A 16,073-nucleotide genomic window follows, 5' to 3' on the forward strand; every position below is an offset into this window, starting at 1 on the left:
GACCGTTGAGTGGTACATTTATGGACCGTTGAAGTGCGGAGTTTAACGCGGCATAAATCCTTCTCGATTTGGATTAATGGAAGACCTGGTTCACGGCGCAGTGAATTTAGTAGATCGCGTTAGGTGATATAGTTATGGATGTAGATTGTTGCGAGTGTAGCCGAGAGAACTTGAAGGAATATATAGTTTTTTTCCGTATTTCCTAAGTGGGCATTTTAGACGTTGAGCGTATGAGATACCGCTGGTTTCGGTAATGCACACTAGTGATTATTAGCGTCTGGTGATATATTCGGGTCAATGGAAATTGTTATGGACATCGAGTTTGGATGTGTGTCGGAGGATCATAGAGTGTGGGTCCGGTTGGTTAAGTGACGGAGATCATGGGGACGTGATCCAGTTTAAGTGGGGGAGAGTTGTAAGACCCGTTCATGATTTTAATATTTTAAAAGGTGCATTTTGTGTATTTCGTGTTGGGACCGGTTTTGTGGCTATAAATATGGCCAAAACCTTATCTTATCCTCATTTTCACATCCACACAATCCTCTCATCTTTCTAGAGTGAGAAAGCTCCATTTTTAGAGAGATAAAGCTTGGATTGGAGAAGAAGGAGTTGGAATCTCTTCAAGGTGCAAGAGTTAATGTTGTTCATCTCCCTTCTAGCTACGTTTTGATGGTGATGGTAAGTTCTAGCTCCGATTTTTAATTGTTTGATTCTTGTTTGGGTTAGGGTTTGAGTTGATGATGAGTTATAGAACTCATTTCCTATGAAATTTGGGGGTTTTGGTGTAAGCTTGTGGTTATTAACCCTAATATGGTGGGATTAGGGTTTAATGACAAATTTGGGTGTATTTGTCTTTAATTTAAGTGATAGTCACTAGATTGGAGGAGTATTGGTGATTTAGGTGTTCATAAGAACAAGTTTAAAGTCATGCACACAAGGTGTTTGATGAAATGTCTCAAAGAGGTGAAGTTGTTGTGGATGTCTATGTTTATGATCTAAAGCCGACCTTTGATAGTGTTGTTAATCAATTGGTGGTATGGTGGTGATTTGAGTGTGTTAAAAAGTTTGATTTTGGTCAAAATTAGATGTTGACTTGGTTTGGTGTTTTGGAAATATAATCACTAGTCGTTAGTGATTTTGGGCGTTTTGTGACTTTTGTCAAAATGGGTAAATTGACTTGGGTCGAATTTGGTAATGACACTAATTTTGGATTAAATGGGTGTTTAACACTTTTGTTAAGTGTTAAATGGCGTTTTTGAATGAAAGTAAACGTGGGAAGTGATTTTGGGTTAAAATGATATTTTTAACATAAGTCAAACGTGGTCAAAAGCAATATGAGTCAATATTGCACGTGTTGGGGTTTTGGTGTAATTGGCGTTTGAAATGATTACTACCTAAGTAGTAATTTAGTGTTAAGACCTAGATTTGGTCTAATTGGGGTAAAGTATGATTTGGGTTAAACTGTACTTTGTTGTGTTGGTTTGAATTACCACCCGAAGTGGTAATTGGTTTGTGTCCATTAGGTGTTAAATGGGCGGGTTTTGGTGAGCAAGGTGTGATCCCTCAGCTAAGGGATGTTTGTGTCGAGTTCTCTTTTAGAGAATGGCTATTTATGTGTATATTGTACATTTGTTTGATATAGGTGGTTACTTGCTCGGATTTAAGGACGAAGATCATGTTGTACATGACTTGTGCGGGCATTCTGAGGTGAGTGGAATAATTATGCGTGTACGTATATAATGTATTTATTTGTGTAGCGTGAAATGTGGGATAGTCGCGGTGTTTAAGACACCACATTCTACGTAACTAGTGGGATTGTCGCGGTGTTCAAGACACCACTCATTGGTTTGATTGACATGTGGGATAGTCGCGGTGTTTAAGACACCACATTGTCATGGGAGTGGGATTTGTCGCGGTGTTCAAGACACCACTCATGGGTTTGATTGACATGTGGGTTAGTCGCGGTGTTTAAGATACCACATTGTCATGGGGGTGAGTTAGTCGCGGTGTTTAAGACATCACCCGGGGGATTAGTGATTACGCGGTGATTAAGTACACTAATGGATGTTATGAACTCCGGCGGCCTTTCGAGAGTACCGTTCCCTTGTACGATTGGTTAACCATGGTTGTGTGAATTTTATTAGCATATTAAATTGTGAACTATATGCTATTGGTGTTGCTAGCTTATTATGAATTGCGGATATTAGTTTATGCATGATGTTTGTATGGTTGTTGAATTGCTAGCTTGTATGCGGTATTGTGCAAGTGATTGCAAGTAAGTAGATTATATATGTATATGTATAATTGTTGCATTCATGTCATGACCCGGAAATTTCGGTCAAATTTAAACTCTGATAACTCCGACAAGATAAGCAAATTGATGTGTTACATTAAAATATTTTTTCATACATTTAATTAACCATTGGACTTTACCCTACGATTCACGAACAACCTATAATTTAAAACTCGAACCCGTCATGATTTATATATGATTTTACTTTCTTAAATGAAAACGTTTTATGATATAATAATTTCTATTATTATAACCTCTTAATAAAATGATTTTGAATATAATTAGTTCTAGAAAACTAAATTTTATAATATTTATATATGAAATGATAAAAAATTTACTATTAAACGATGCTATTTTGTACCGACCCGACTTTTTCGACTTGCTTTTGTGCCTTGTATTTTAGCGAAACTGCGTATTTGTGCGTACTTTGCTACTTTATACTCTGGAACCTTTATATACATGGTTTACTTTCATTTATATGTTAAAACGTGCCTTAGAGTACGTAGGATACTTAACTTGATCAATGGATGCTTTATGGCCGTTAGTGTCGACGTTTCGAATAAACCGCGAACTGCGCGCACATTTAACTTTTGTCGTAACTGGAATATTACGACTACGAAATATTAATTATTATTTTATAATAATAATTACTTGGGTTTATGGATGCTTAATTATGCGTAGTAATTTAATTATGCTCACTAGTTAGTCTTGTTGGACTTTCTACCTTGTTGGACTTAAGCCCACCCTACTCTAGCTAGTAGCCCATTTATTTAGCGCACTTATTAATTACTAGTGACCCAATAATAAGTAAGACAAATGCCCATTTATTAGAGGGAACATGCTAGCATTTATGTCAAGTATTATCCTTAATGTTACATGGGATCCTAACATAAGCACCAACTTTAGACAACCATTAACCAAAAAGCAACTTTTTGTCCCCCTCCAAAATTTTGGCCATCACCACCATCCCCTCCCTCATTCACCTATAAATACCACCCTTATTTCATCCATTTTACACTTGCTTTCATTTCTAATTCACACACACTCACTGTCTAATTCTCTCTAGTTCTTTCTCTCTCTAAAAGTGTAAGTATTTTGAACTTTTCTTCTTCTTCTCCTTCTCATCATCACGTAACCATCATCATCATCATCATCAAAGGGTCTTGCTTTTTAGCTTTGATCTTGATTACATCTTGTAGATTCAAACTTGGATTTGAATCTTTCAAGAACATGGAAGATTCAAGCTTTCTAGCTTTGAATCTTCACCAACTTTGTAGATCTTAATTTTTTTTAGCTTTAATCTTGTTATTTTGTTATAAAGATTCAAACTTGTGTTTGTAATCTTCATGTAACTTAAAGATCCAAGCTTTATGCTTCAAGATCTTCAAGAACAATCAAGATGCAAGCTTTCTAGCTTGGATCTTCATATATTTTGTTGGATCTAAGTTTTCTAACTTATGATCTCATTATTTTGTTATAAAGATCAAAACTTGTGTTTATGGTCTTCATGTAACTTAAAGATCCAAGCTTTATGCTTCAAGATCTTCAAGAACACTAAAGGTTCAAGCTTTCTAGCTTTGTGACCTTATAACTTGTGTGAAAGGGATCCAAGCTCTCTAGCTTAGAGTTCCATCACTTCATTTGACTTAGATCATGTTCATACTTGTTTGATTGATGTAAAGTTTGTAGCTTTAGTTGTAAATGTATCTTGAAATTGTGTTAAGACTAAGGATATGATGTAACCTTGGTTCATCATCCATCTAAGACTCTTCAATGAGTTGTGTTCTTACTTGGTCTTAACATATTGTGTGTTGATGGTAGAATCTTGGTCAAAAGTGATGCTAAACCATCAACGAGTTGTACACTTGAAGCTACAAGCATCAAGGATGAGAACCGTGATGAGCATCAAGCACTAAGAACCCCACCGGAGCACTTGTTTACTGTTTTTAGGGATCTGATCAGTAAACTGGGCTACTGTAAAGTTGATTTTCAGTTAGTTCGGTTCGAGTAGATGATTATCTGTTTAGGCCTCGTCTTAATCCGAGTTATGGTTTAGGATTTACGGCCCTCTGAAAGTCACTACGCCGTTGTAACGTTGTGCTGAAATTTCTGACCTACTCGCACTTAAACAGTCACCACGGTCAAACGAAGACGAGTTAGGTTCTGAAAATTGGTCAGCTGTTAGGGGACTCACATACGGAGCCATAGCCATTGATTACGCGTCTTTTAGATTTACGTAGAGGTCGTAGCAGCTGACCGAATCAGCCTATTATTTCGATCTCTATTCTTGTCAAACTTACTTAGCTTTTATGATGATGGATGATGACACTTAAACTTATTTTATGCACCATTAGAACTTATAAAGACAACCTACTGACCTAGTAACCTTTGATTTAGGTTGACGACCTTTCAGACCAACTTACTACTTGCACACTTTCATTACCGACTTTACCGCTTTTATCACTGTGAGTTATAGCATCCCTTTTTACTTATACTATTTTTGGGACTGAGAATACATGCGCTTTTTATGTTTTACTTACTTGACACGAGTACTTAAACTTTACATATGTGTAGGTTATACAACGGCATAAAGATTTCTCTTAGCACGGTAACGTTTAACTATTGGTTTTTGAACCGGTAGACGCGAATATTAGATATGGATCCATAGGGTTTGACATCCCCACTCGGGCTAGTCGCGCTAGCATTTAACGGGTGTTTAATACTTCGAGGACATATGCACTCGCCAGGTGTACTTTTAGGGGGTGATATTTATATTTACGTTAAGTCTAGTTACCATGTGCCCACGGTTATACATATGCTTTTCATACTGTTTTGAAACATTGAAATCTCGTGGTCAATCTTATATTACTATTACAACTTAAACTATAGCTCACCAACATTATTGTTGACGTTTTTAAGCATGTTTTCTCAGGTGCTTAGAGGTTTGTTGCTTTCGCTGTTAGACTTGCTGTCATGCTGTTTAGACTTGCTGTTAAGGACCTGCTGTGTTAGATATCCGCTGCATAACTTAGAGATGTCTCAATCATGAAACTTTTAATTTGCATTCGCAACTTATGTTATTTGAATAATGGCTTTGTAATGACCTCTGTGTCATGTTATCTTTTGTAAACACTATGTTTTTATGAATGCAAACTGATTTTCAAACAACATGTAGTACTTGACCATGTAAAGATCATGTTGTTGACGAATCGTACACGATGGTTTTGTATGGGGCGTCACATATTTCAAATTAAAATTTTTACGTATTAAGTCGTTTTATTTTTATAATATAATTTTTGTAATTTTTTTTTTAAGAAACGAAGTTAAATTAAAAATGTACAATTTGTAAAGCACAACGTACAACAACGTGTAGCTTAGATAGTTAAATTTAAATTAATTTATTTACTATTCATTGAATAGTAAATGAAATGAAATTAATTTATTTACTATTCACATGAAAGTGACATGATATAAATTATTAATTATAAGTTACATAATATACCCCTGAGGTATTTAATAAATACGACTTTTTAAAAATTTACGATTCAAATTTGATTCTAAATTTATTATTATATTATTATATTTTATTTCAATATTATTATATTATTATATTAAAATTTATATTATATTATATATCTTTGTCCAGTCAAAAACTAGAAAAAGATATATTACGCTTATAAACTTTATAAACGAACCTTTTTACAACTAATTTTATAAAGCTTAAGACCAAAACAGATATATATATATATATATATATATATATATATATATATATATATATATATATATATATATATATACACACACACACACAAATATAAAAAGTGAAATTTTTATCCATATTTTTACCCGTCAATTATTAGCAACAGAGTACGAAATACCGGTCCGTGAAAACTGTCGGTAGAATGAGACAAAGGCAGCTACTTTTTAAATTCACATGTTTTCAAATTTTAATTTTTTAATTATTATATTGAATTGTTGATTATTATTATATTATTATAGTTTATTTCAAAATTATTATATTATTATTTTATTAATCTATATATATGAATGATCGACACCAATAATTTCACACAACTTCAGTTTCTCGTTAAATTCATTTTCACATAGAAATAGATATTTACTCCGCATCATATTCATCATCACAATTTTATTATTATTATTATTATTATTATTATTATTATTATTATTATTATTATTATTATTAAGATTAATATTATTATTATTATTAATCTTATTATTATCATTAGTAGTATTATTATTATTAGTATACACATAAAATACTACGACGGGGTTATGTTCAAGTGATTTCAAACGGGTTTTCAAATGGGTTATAGCTAAGGAGGTTATGGGTAATGTTCGGGGGTATTGTTCATGAATCAAGGGCCAACCTTGCATTTATCATTTCCGTTGCGTCTACATACTTTTCCTACAATATTGAACCACAATATTGATACGTGAGTTTTCATAGCTCCCCTTTTAAATGCTTTTGCATTATATATTTTTGGGCTGAGAATACATGCGTATTTTATAACTATTTTACGAAATAGGCACAAGTACTAAAACTAATTCTACGTGAGTTTAAACCAGAAATATCCCTTAGCTTGGTAACTATAACTACTGGTGTATGACTGGTAGGCGCGAATCCTAAAGATAGATCTATTGGGCCTGACAAACCCCATCCTGACTATGGGATGCTTTAGTACTTCGAGGTTTATATAACACACCTGATTCGGTGTACTTTCAGAGGGTAAAACATGAACGTTAAGGCTTGTTACCGGTGCCTACAACTTATAGAATACTTTTTATACACTTGCGAGTGTATGGTTATTTATGTAACTGAAATCTTGTGGTCTATTACAACTATTGAAAATCATTATTTATGATAAAACTATGAACTCACCAACCTTTTTGGTTGACACTTTAAATCATGTTTATTCTCAGGTATTAAAGAAGCTTCCGCTATTTAACTGCTATGTGCATAGAGTCTTACGTGGCATACTTTTCAAGGAAACTTTGCATTCAAACGTTAATATGTATTATATTTTTATTGTTTAGTCAACTGATGTATTATTATGAGCTATCATTTATTGGGATTGTCTATATGTAGAAATCACCACAGGTCGAAAACATTTATGTACATGCTTTAAAAATGTATACAGATTTTAAAACTTTCTTATATAGAAAGCGCGTCTTTTGAAATGAATGCAATGTTTGTAAAACGTATCATATAGAGGGCAAACCTCGCAATGGGACCGATGAATGATGTGCTGCGTCAATAGGGATTTTGGCGGGCCATCACAGTTGGTATCAGAGCGTTGGTCTTAGCGAACCAGAGTTTACATTAGTGTGTCTAACCAGTAGTTGTTAGGATTCATTAGTGAGTCTGGACTTCGACCGTATCTGCATATTATAAATTTTGCTTATCATTTCTTATCGAAAATTACCTGCTTATCGTTCTTAAGTATAGACGCGTTTTCCTGCATTTATTGCATAAATAGTGTATAGACGAATTCCTATCTTAGCATATCTGTTACTGTGAACTTTGCCTGACATCTTCCAAAAATTTCTTCTGTAATTTATTGGATTTTGATATTATATATACATATGTAAATGTAAATTATGTATTGAAGAATGCCAAATCTAAGTCTTATAATCTATTTCATAACAAAAATTCTTTTCCTAATTATACAAGATGGATCCCACATCTAGTTCAAATTCCTCGGATTCCGACAGCTATTCCGATATGGAATTCGACCTGAGCTCCGAAAGCAGCGTAACCGGAATGGATCAACCAATTAGCCATCATCTATTCTGGATGAATTGGGGATGGGTTCGTAATCTACTTAACCATTGGAGACAAGAAGAAGGTGATCCCTTCCATCCACCACATTCACCTCTTGGCGAAGAACCTGAATCACTTACCGGCGAACCTGTTCGAAGCACCCTTTTCTCTCTCATTTCCAGAGTATCTCGTCACGATTATATACTATCCCAAATTCTGAATTTTATTCATCCACTCGTCCGAACCGACAATCATCTCGGTGTAATAGAAGAAGTCAACGAGCTTCGCGCTCGAATGACGGCTTTGGAGAATCTGGTGCAAGGGTTACAAACACCATCAACAACACCAGTACCGCTAACAACATCCACATCGGAAGCCTCAATACCACAAACACCAGCAGCATCACCGAAATCAACAGTACCATCATCAACATCAACAGTATCATTACCACCACCAACAACTACATCCGCATCTCACACCTCAATATCACATCTAAAATCTGTACTTCGAGCATCAACATCATACGCACCATAAGTACCAAGGTGTACCAACAACAGCAAATGATGAAGTATCGATTCATCACTTCATTGAAGCAATATTCTGCAAAGAATATGTAATTTCTAAAAAAAATTAGAGATTAATTATTCTAGTTCTAACCATAAACCAGAAGAGTAGATGGATAGAGATGATAGAGGAAACCCTAACAAGAATGGTGTGTGATCTACAAGCTAGACTGGTTATACAAGCACCACCAGAAGTACCACCAGCATCACCATTAGTATCACCAACACTAGTTGAAATGTCCCGTTCATATTGATTATAAACGTTCCATATTAATTGATTTCGTCGCGAGGTTTTGACCTTTATATGAGACGTTTTTCAAAGACTGCATTCATTTTTAAAACAACCATAACCTTTATTTTATCGATAAAGGTTTAAAAAGCATTACGTAGATTATCAAATAATGATAATCTAAAATATACCGTTTACACACGACCATTACATAATGGTTTACAATAAGAATATATTACATCAAAAATAAGTTTCTTGAATGCAGTTTTTACATAATATCATACAAGCATGGACTCCAAATCTTGTCCTTATTTTAGTATGCAACAGCTGAAGCTCTTAATAATCACCTGAGAATAAACATGCATAAAACGTCAACAAAAATGTTGGTGAGTTATAGGTTTAACCTATATATTATCAAATCATAATAATAGACCACAAGATTTTATATTTCAATATACATCCCATACATAGAGATAAAATTCATTCATATGGTGAACACCTGGTAACCGACATTAACAAGATGCATATAAGAATATCCCCTATCATTCCGGGAAATCCTTCGAACATGATAAAAACGAATTCGAAGTACTAAAGCATCCGGTACTTTGGATGGGGTTCGTTAGGCCCAATAGATCTATCTTTAGGATTCGCGTTAATTAGTAGATCGGTTTACTAATTCTTAGGCTACCAAGCAAAAGGGGCATATTCGGCTTCGATCATTCACCCATATAATGTAGTTTCAATTACTTGTGTCTATTTCGTAAAACATTTATAAAACTGCATGTATTCTCATCCCAAAATATTAGATTTTAAAAGTGGGACTATAACTCACTTTCACAGATTTTTACTTCGTCGGGAAGTAAGACATCACCACGGTCGATTCACGAACCTATAACAAATATGTACATATATATATCAAAGTATGTCATAACCCGACCTTAACCATAAGGACGAATACAATAACATATGATTTCATCGCGAGGTATTGACCTCTATATGCGACATTTTTCAAAAACTGCATTCGTTTTTACAATACAAACCATAGCTTTTATTACAAATACAAGGTTTAAACAACTTAATAATGATTATCGTTTAGCGATAATCTTAGACTTACAAACTTTACATGTGATAATAACAATACGACTTCCAACATATTTTACATTACAAATCCTCCGATATGCAGTTTTATTTTTGACACAAATATGCATACTCAAGATCTTGCTTAAATTCAACATGTTGCAGCGAAAGCTTTTAGTTATCACCTGAGAATAAACATGCTTAAAACGTCAACATAAAGTTGGTGAGATATAGGTTTAATGCCGGCAGCGTTATAAATATAGACCACAAGATTTCATATATAAACGTTCTAATAAAAATATTCTAAGTTGTTGAGCACTTGATAACCATACTTAACATACGTCGCATATTCCCTTTATTATGAAATCTTACTACACCGTACTAAGTGTAGTCACCGAAATGAAGTACTGTGCAACCGTTGAATACTGGTCGTCCAGTCCGGTTGGGGTTGTCTGGCCCGATAGATCTATCAACAGGATTCGCGTTTACAATACCTCATGTAAATAGTAGTTACCAAGTTACAGGGAAGTATGCCAGTGGTACAACTCAACGTAGAATATATATTTTTAATCACTCGTGTCCATAACATAAATCACAAAATGCATGTATTCTCATCCCGAAATATTTAGAGTTTAAAAGTGGGACTATATACTCACTTTTGTCTTGAAGGTATTTAACTCGACTTGGTCTCCGATAGATATCACAAACCTAACCATATATATAATATATCAACATATTTTCTTTTTAAGTAATCGTTACATATATATATATATATATATATATATATATATATATATATATATATATATATATATATATATATATATATATATATATATATATATATATATATATATATATATATATATACTTTTAATACTTTTAATATTTTCTTAGTCCGTAGTTAGCAGTCCGATGTTAGTGGTCCACAATTAGTTGCTTAAATAAAATAAATAAAGACCCCATCGTATTCGTATTGATCAGAATTAATCTCGACCCATGGTACCATGTTGTCAAGTGACGTGTTGCGTACATAAAGTACCGTGTTGTCAAATGACGTGTTGCGTACAATCATAAGGTCTTATGATTAATCTTCTCGTGTTGTTTACGGGTGGTCCTGAAATATATAAAATCAAATTATAAGTAAATATATATTAAATATTATGTTAATTAGCCAAAATATGATTAATCCGATTTTGTCATAATATGATATATTACAGGTCTTGAAGTGTTTTTAAAAATCAAATTAGAAGAATCTATTTAGTTTGCGAACAAGTTTGAAATCACTCAAACTATGTTCTTGTTGTTAAAATTTTACAACACAAAATAAGATAGCTATATAAATATGAATCGAATAAGGTTATGAATAAGGTTACTACCTCAAGTTACTTGGACAAAGCTACTGGAAAAGGTAAGAAAAATCTTGGAATCAAAAGAGTGGTGGAGTGGGATTGAAAGATTGGAAGTAATCTCCTTGAAATCGGATGACTATATTGATACGTTCTTGAGTAGGTAAATGAAGAGAGATTAGGGAGTGAATTAACTTGAAAGAAAATTGGAAATGAAATTGTATGTGTGTGTGTGCAAAATAGCATGATTATGGGATGGATATATAGGAGATTTAGTTTGTTTTCTTGCACAAAAGTCACACATGAGGTTAAATGGCTGGTTCCCAAATGTAACATCATGTCTAGTGGCTGATCATTGAAGTTTATTGTTGGTATATACCAATAGTAAATACATATAGAAGCTGGGTATGATACGGTTACATATACCCTAGATATACTTGTAGAAATTTTGAGGAATCGGAACGAGAATTCAAATATGGACGGGTTTATAACTGTAAAAGAGGCTCAAAACTGGGCTTTTATTTTTGGGTCAAACCGGGCCAAAATAAAATGTTAAGACATTTTTAATAAAGCAATGTTAGCCCAAAAAAAAATTTCCAAGCTGACCTGGCAGCTCGACCCCAGCCAGGGGCTCTGCCCCTTGGACCCCGTCAGGGGTTGCCACCCCTTGGACCCCGCTTATCGGGGGCGCTGCCCCTGAACCCCCGTCATAATCAAGATAAGTTCAAACAAGTGTGCACTCCACACTTCCCCAAACTTGTTCGATATTTATCAAGATTATTTTAGTTACAAATTAATCCCATTACACTTAAATCATATTGGTGACATAGATCACCAACACATTATAGATTGTAAGTATATATGTCAAAGAACGTTACATATAGTTATCATTTTGAAAACTTAAGTTAGTGGTCTCAAAGTATACTTATAACTCATTGTTGTTAGTTCACAATGAAATGTTAAACCATCCTTAAATCATGTTAAATATGTATAGATATGTACATATACATAATCGTATAATTATCGTGTGTTATATAGTTCGTGATATCATCGGTCAAATTGGACGGTCAAACGTTGTGTGAAACTCTTTTCAAAAACATAAGTCTCAACAGTTTGGATTGCTTATCATGTTGGTAAGGTTTATTTTATGTAAATATTAATCTCATAAGTATAAAACGATCAGAAAAATCCGGGTCGTTACAAAGTATGTTCAAAATATATTTACAACACTTTTAATACATTTTGATGTTTTAAGTTTATTAAGTCAGCTGTCCTCGTTAGTAACCTACAACTAGTTGTCCACAGTTAGATGTACAGAAATAAATCAATATATATTATCTTGAATCAATCCACGACCCAGTGTATACACGTCTCATGCTAGATCACAACTCAAAGTATATATATTTTTGGAATCAACCTCAACCCTGTATAGCTAACTCCAACATTACTGCATATAGAGTGTCTATGGTTGTTCCAAATAATATATATACATGGGTCGATATGATATGTCAAAACATTTGCATACATGTCTATGGTATCTCAAGATTACATAATATATTATAATACATGTATAATACAATATAAGTTAGCTAGGATATGATTTGTATAGAATTGTTAATATTTCCCGTAGCTACAAAAATAAAAAAATATCCAATCTTGTTTTACCCATAACTTCTTTATTTTAAATCCGTTTTGAGTGAATCAAATTGCTATGATTTCATATTGAACTCTATTTTATGAATCTAAACAGAAAAAGTATAGGTTTATAGTCGTAAATATAAGTTACAAGTTATTTTTGTAAGAGGTAGTCATTTCAGTCGAAAGAACGGCGTCTTGGTGACATTTTGAAAAACATACTTCCACTTTGAGTTTAACCATGATTTTTGGATATAGTTTCATGTTCATAAGAAAAATCATTTTCCCAGAAGAATAACTTTTAAATCAAAGTTTATCATAGTTTTTAATTTCCCTCGTTTACCAAATCGAACAACGCCTTTCCAAGGTGCAACTTTAAGCATGACCATCTCTCCAATTTCAAATTCTATATCTTTTCTTTTAATATCAGCGTAGCTCTTTTATCGACTTTGGGCGGTTTTCAACCGTTGTTGAATTTGGATGATCTTCTCAGTAGTTTCTTGTATTATCTCCGGACCCATAATCTGTCTATCCCCCACTTCACTCCAACAAATCGGAGACCTGCACTTTCTACCATAAAGTGCTTCAAACGGCGCCATCTCAATGCTTGAATGGTAGCTGTTGTTGTAGGAAAATTCTGCTAACGGTAGATGTCGATCCCAACTGTTTCTGAAATCAATAACACATGCTCGTAGCATGTCTTCAAGCGTTTGTATCGTCCTTTCGCTCTGCCCATCAGTTTGTAGATAATAGGCAGTACTCATGTCTAGACGAGTTCCTAATGCTTGCTGTAATGTCTGCCAGAATCTTGAAATAAATCTGCCATCCCTATCAGAGATAATAGAGATTGGTATTCCATGTCTGGAGACGACTTCCTTCAAATACAGTCGTGCTAACTTCTCCATCTTGCCATCTTCTCTTATTGGCAGGAAGTGTGCTGATTTGGTGAGACGATCAACTATTACCCAAATAGTATCAAAACCACTTACAGTCCTTGGCAATTTAGTGATGAAATCCATTATAATGTTTTCCCATTTCCATTCCGGGATTTCGGGTTGTTGAAGTAGACCTGATGGTTTCTGATGCTCAGTTTTGACCTTAGAACACATCAAACATTCTCCTACGTATTTAGCAATATCAACTTTCATATCCGGCCACCAAAAATGTTTCTTGAGATCCTTGTACATCTTCCCCGTTCCAGGATGTATTGAATATCTGGTTTTATGAGCTTCTCTAAGTACCATTTCTCTCATATCTCCAAATTTTGGTACCCAAATCCTTTCAGCCCTATACCGGGTTCCGTCTTCCCGAATATTAAGATGCTTCTCTGATCCTTTGGGTATTTCATCCTTTAAATTTCCCTCTTTTAAAACTCCTTGTTGCGCCTCCTTTATTTGAGTAGTAAGGTTATTGTGAATCATTATATTCATAGATTTTACTCGAATGGGTTCTCTATCCTTCCTGCTCAAGGCGTCGGCTACCACATTTGCCTTCCCCGGGTGGCAACGAATCTCAAAGTCGTAATCATTCACCAATTCAATCCACCTACGCTGCCTCATATTCAGTTGTTTCTGATTAAATATGTGTTGAATACTTTTGTGGTCGGTATATATAATACTTTTGACCCCATATAAGTAGTGCCTCCAAGTCTTTAATGCAAAAACAACCGCGCCTAATTCTAAATCATGCGTCGTATAATTTTGTTCGTGAATCTTCAATTGTCTAGACGCATAAGCAATTACTTTCGTTCGTTGTATTAATACACAACCGAGACCTTGCTTTGAGGCGTCACAATATATCACAAAATCATCATTCCCTTCAGGTAATGACAATATAGGTGCCGTAGTTAACTTTTTCTTCAATAACTGAAACGCTTTCTCTTGTTCATCCTTCCATTCAAATTTCTTCCCTTTATGCGTTAATGCAGTCAAGGGTTTTGCTATTCTGGAAAAGTCTTGGATGAACCTTCTGTAGTAACCAGCTAGTCCTAAAAACTGGCGTATGTGTTTCAGAGTTTTTGGGGTTTCCCACTTTTCAACGGTTTCAATCTTTGCTGGATCCACCTGAATACCTTCTTTGTTCACTATGTGACCGAGGAATTGAACTTCTTCCAACCAAAATGCACACTTTGAAAACTTAGCGTACAGTTTTTCTTTCCTTAACAACTCTAGCACTTTTCTCAAGTGTTCTTCATGCTCTTGATCATTCTTCGAGTAAATAAGTATGTCATCGATGAAAACAATGACAAACTTGTCAAGATATGGCCCACACACTCGGTTCATGAGGTCCATGAACACAGTTGGTGCATTAGTCAATCCAAATGGCATAACCATAAACTCGTAATGACCGTAACGCGTCCTAAAAGCAGTCTTTGGAATATCATCCTCCTTCACCCGCATTTGATGATATCCAGAATGTAAATCGATCTTTGAATAAACAGATGAGCCTTGTAGTTGATCAAATAAGTCGTCGATTCTCGGTAGTGGGTAGCGGTTCTTGATGGTAAGTTTGTTCAACTCTCGGTAGTCGATACACAACTTGAATGTACCATCTTTCTTCTTGATAAACAAAACAGGAGCTCCCCACGGTGATGTGCTTGGTCGAATGAAACCACCCTCTAAAAGTTCTTGTAATTGGCTCTGAAGTTACTTCATTTCGCTAGGTGCGAGTCTGTATGGAGCACGAGCTATTGGTGCAGCTCCCGGTACAAGGTCTATTTGAAATTCAACGGATCGGTGTGGAGGTAGTCCCGGTAATTCTTTCGAAAATACATCGGGAAATTCTTTTGCGACGGGAATATCATTGATGTTCTTTTCTTTGGAATTGACTTTCTTGACATATGCTAGCACAACATAGCAACATTTTCTTATTAGTTTTTGTGCCTTCAGGTTACTAATAAGATTTAACTTTGCGTTGCTCTTTTCTCCGTACACCATTAAGGGTTTTCCTTTTTCTCGTATAATGCGAATTGCATTTTTGTAACAAACGATCTCTGCTTTCACTTCTTTCAACCAGTCCATACCGATTATCACATCAAAACTCCCTAACTCTACTGGTATCAAGTCAATCTTAAATGTTTCGCTAACCAGTTTAATTTCTCGATTCCGACATATATTATCTACTGAAATTAATTTACCATTTG

The sequence above is a fragment of the Rutidosis leptorrhynchoides genome, chromosome 4 (assembly GCF_046630445.1).
Source record: "Rutidosis leptorrhynchoides isolate AG116_Rl617_1_P2 chromosome 4, CSIRO_AGI_Rlap_v1, whole genome shotgun sequence".
NCBI classification, from domain to species: Eukaryota; Viridiplantae; Streptophyta; class Magnoliopsida; order Asterales; family Asteraceae; genus Rutidosis; species Rutidosis leptorrhynchoides.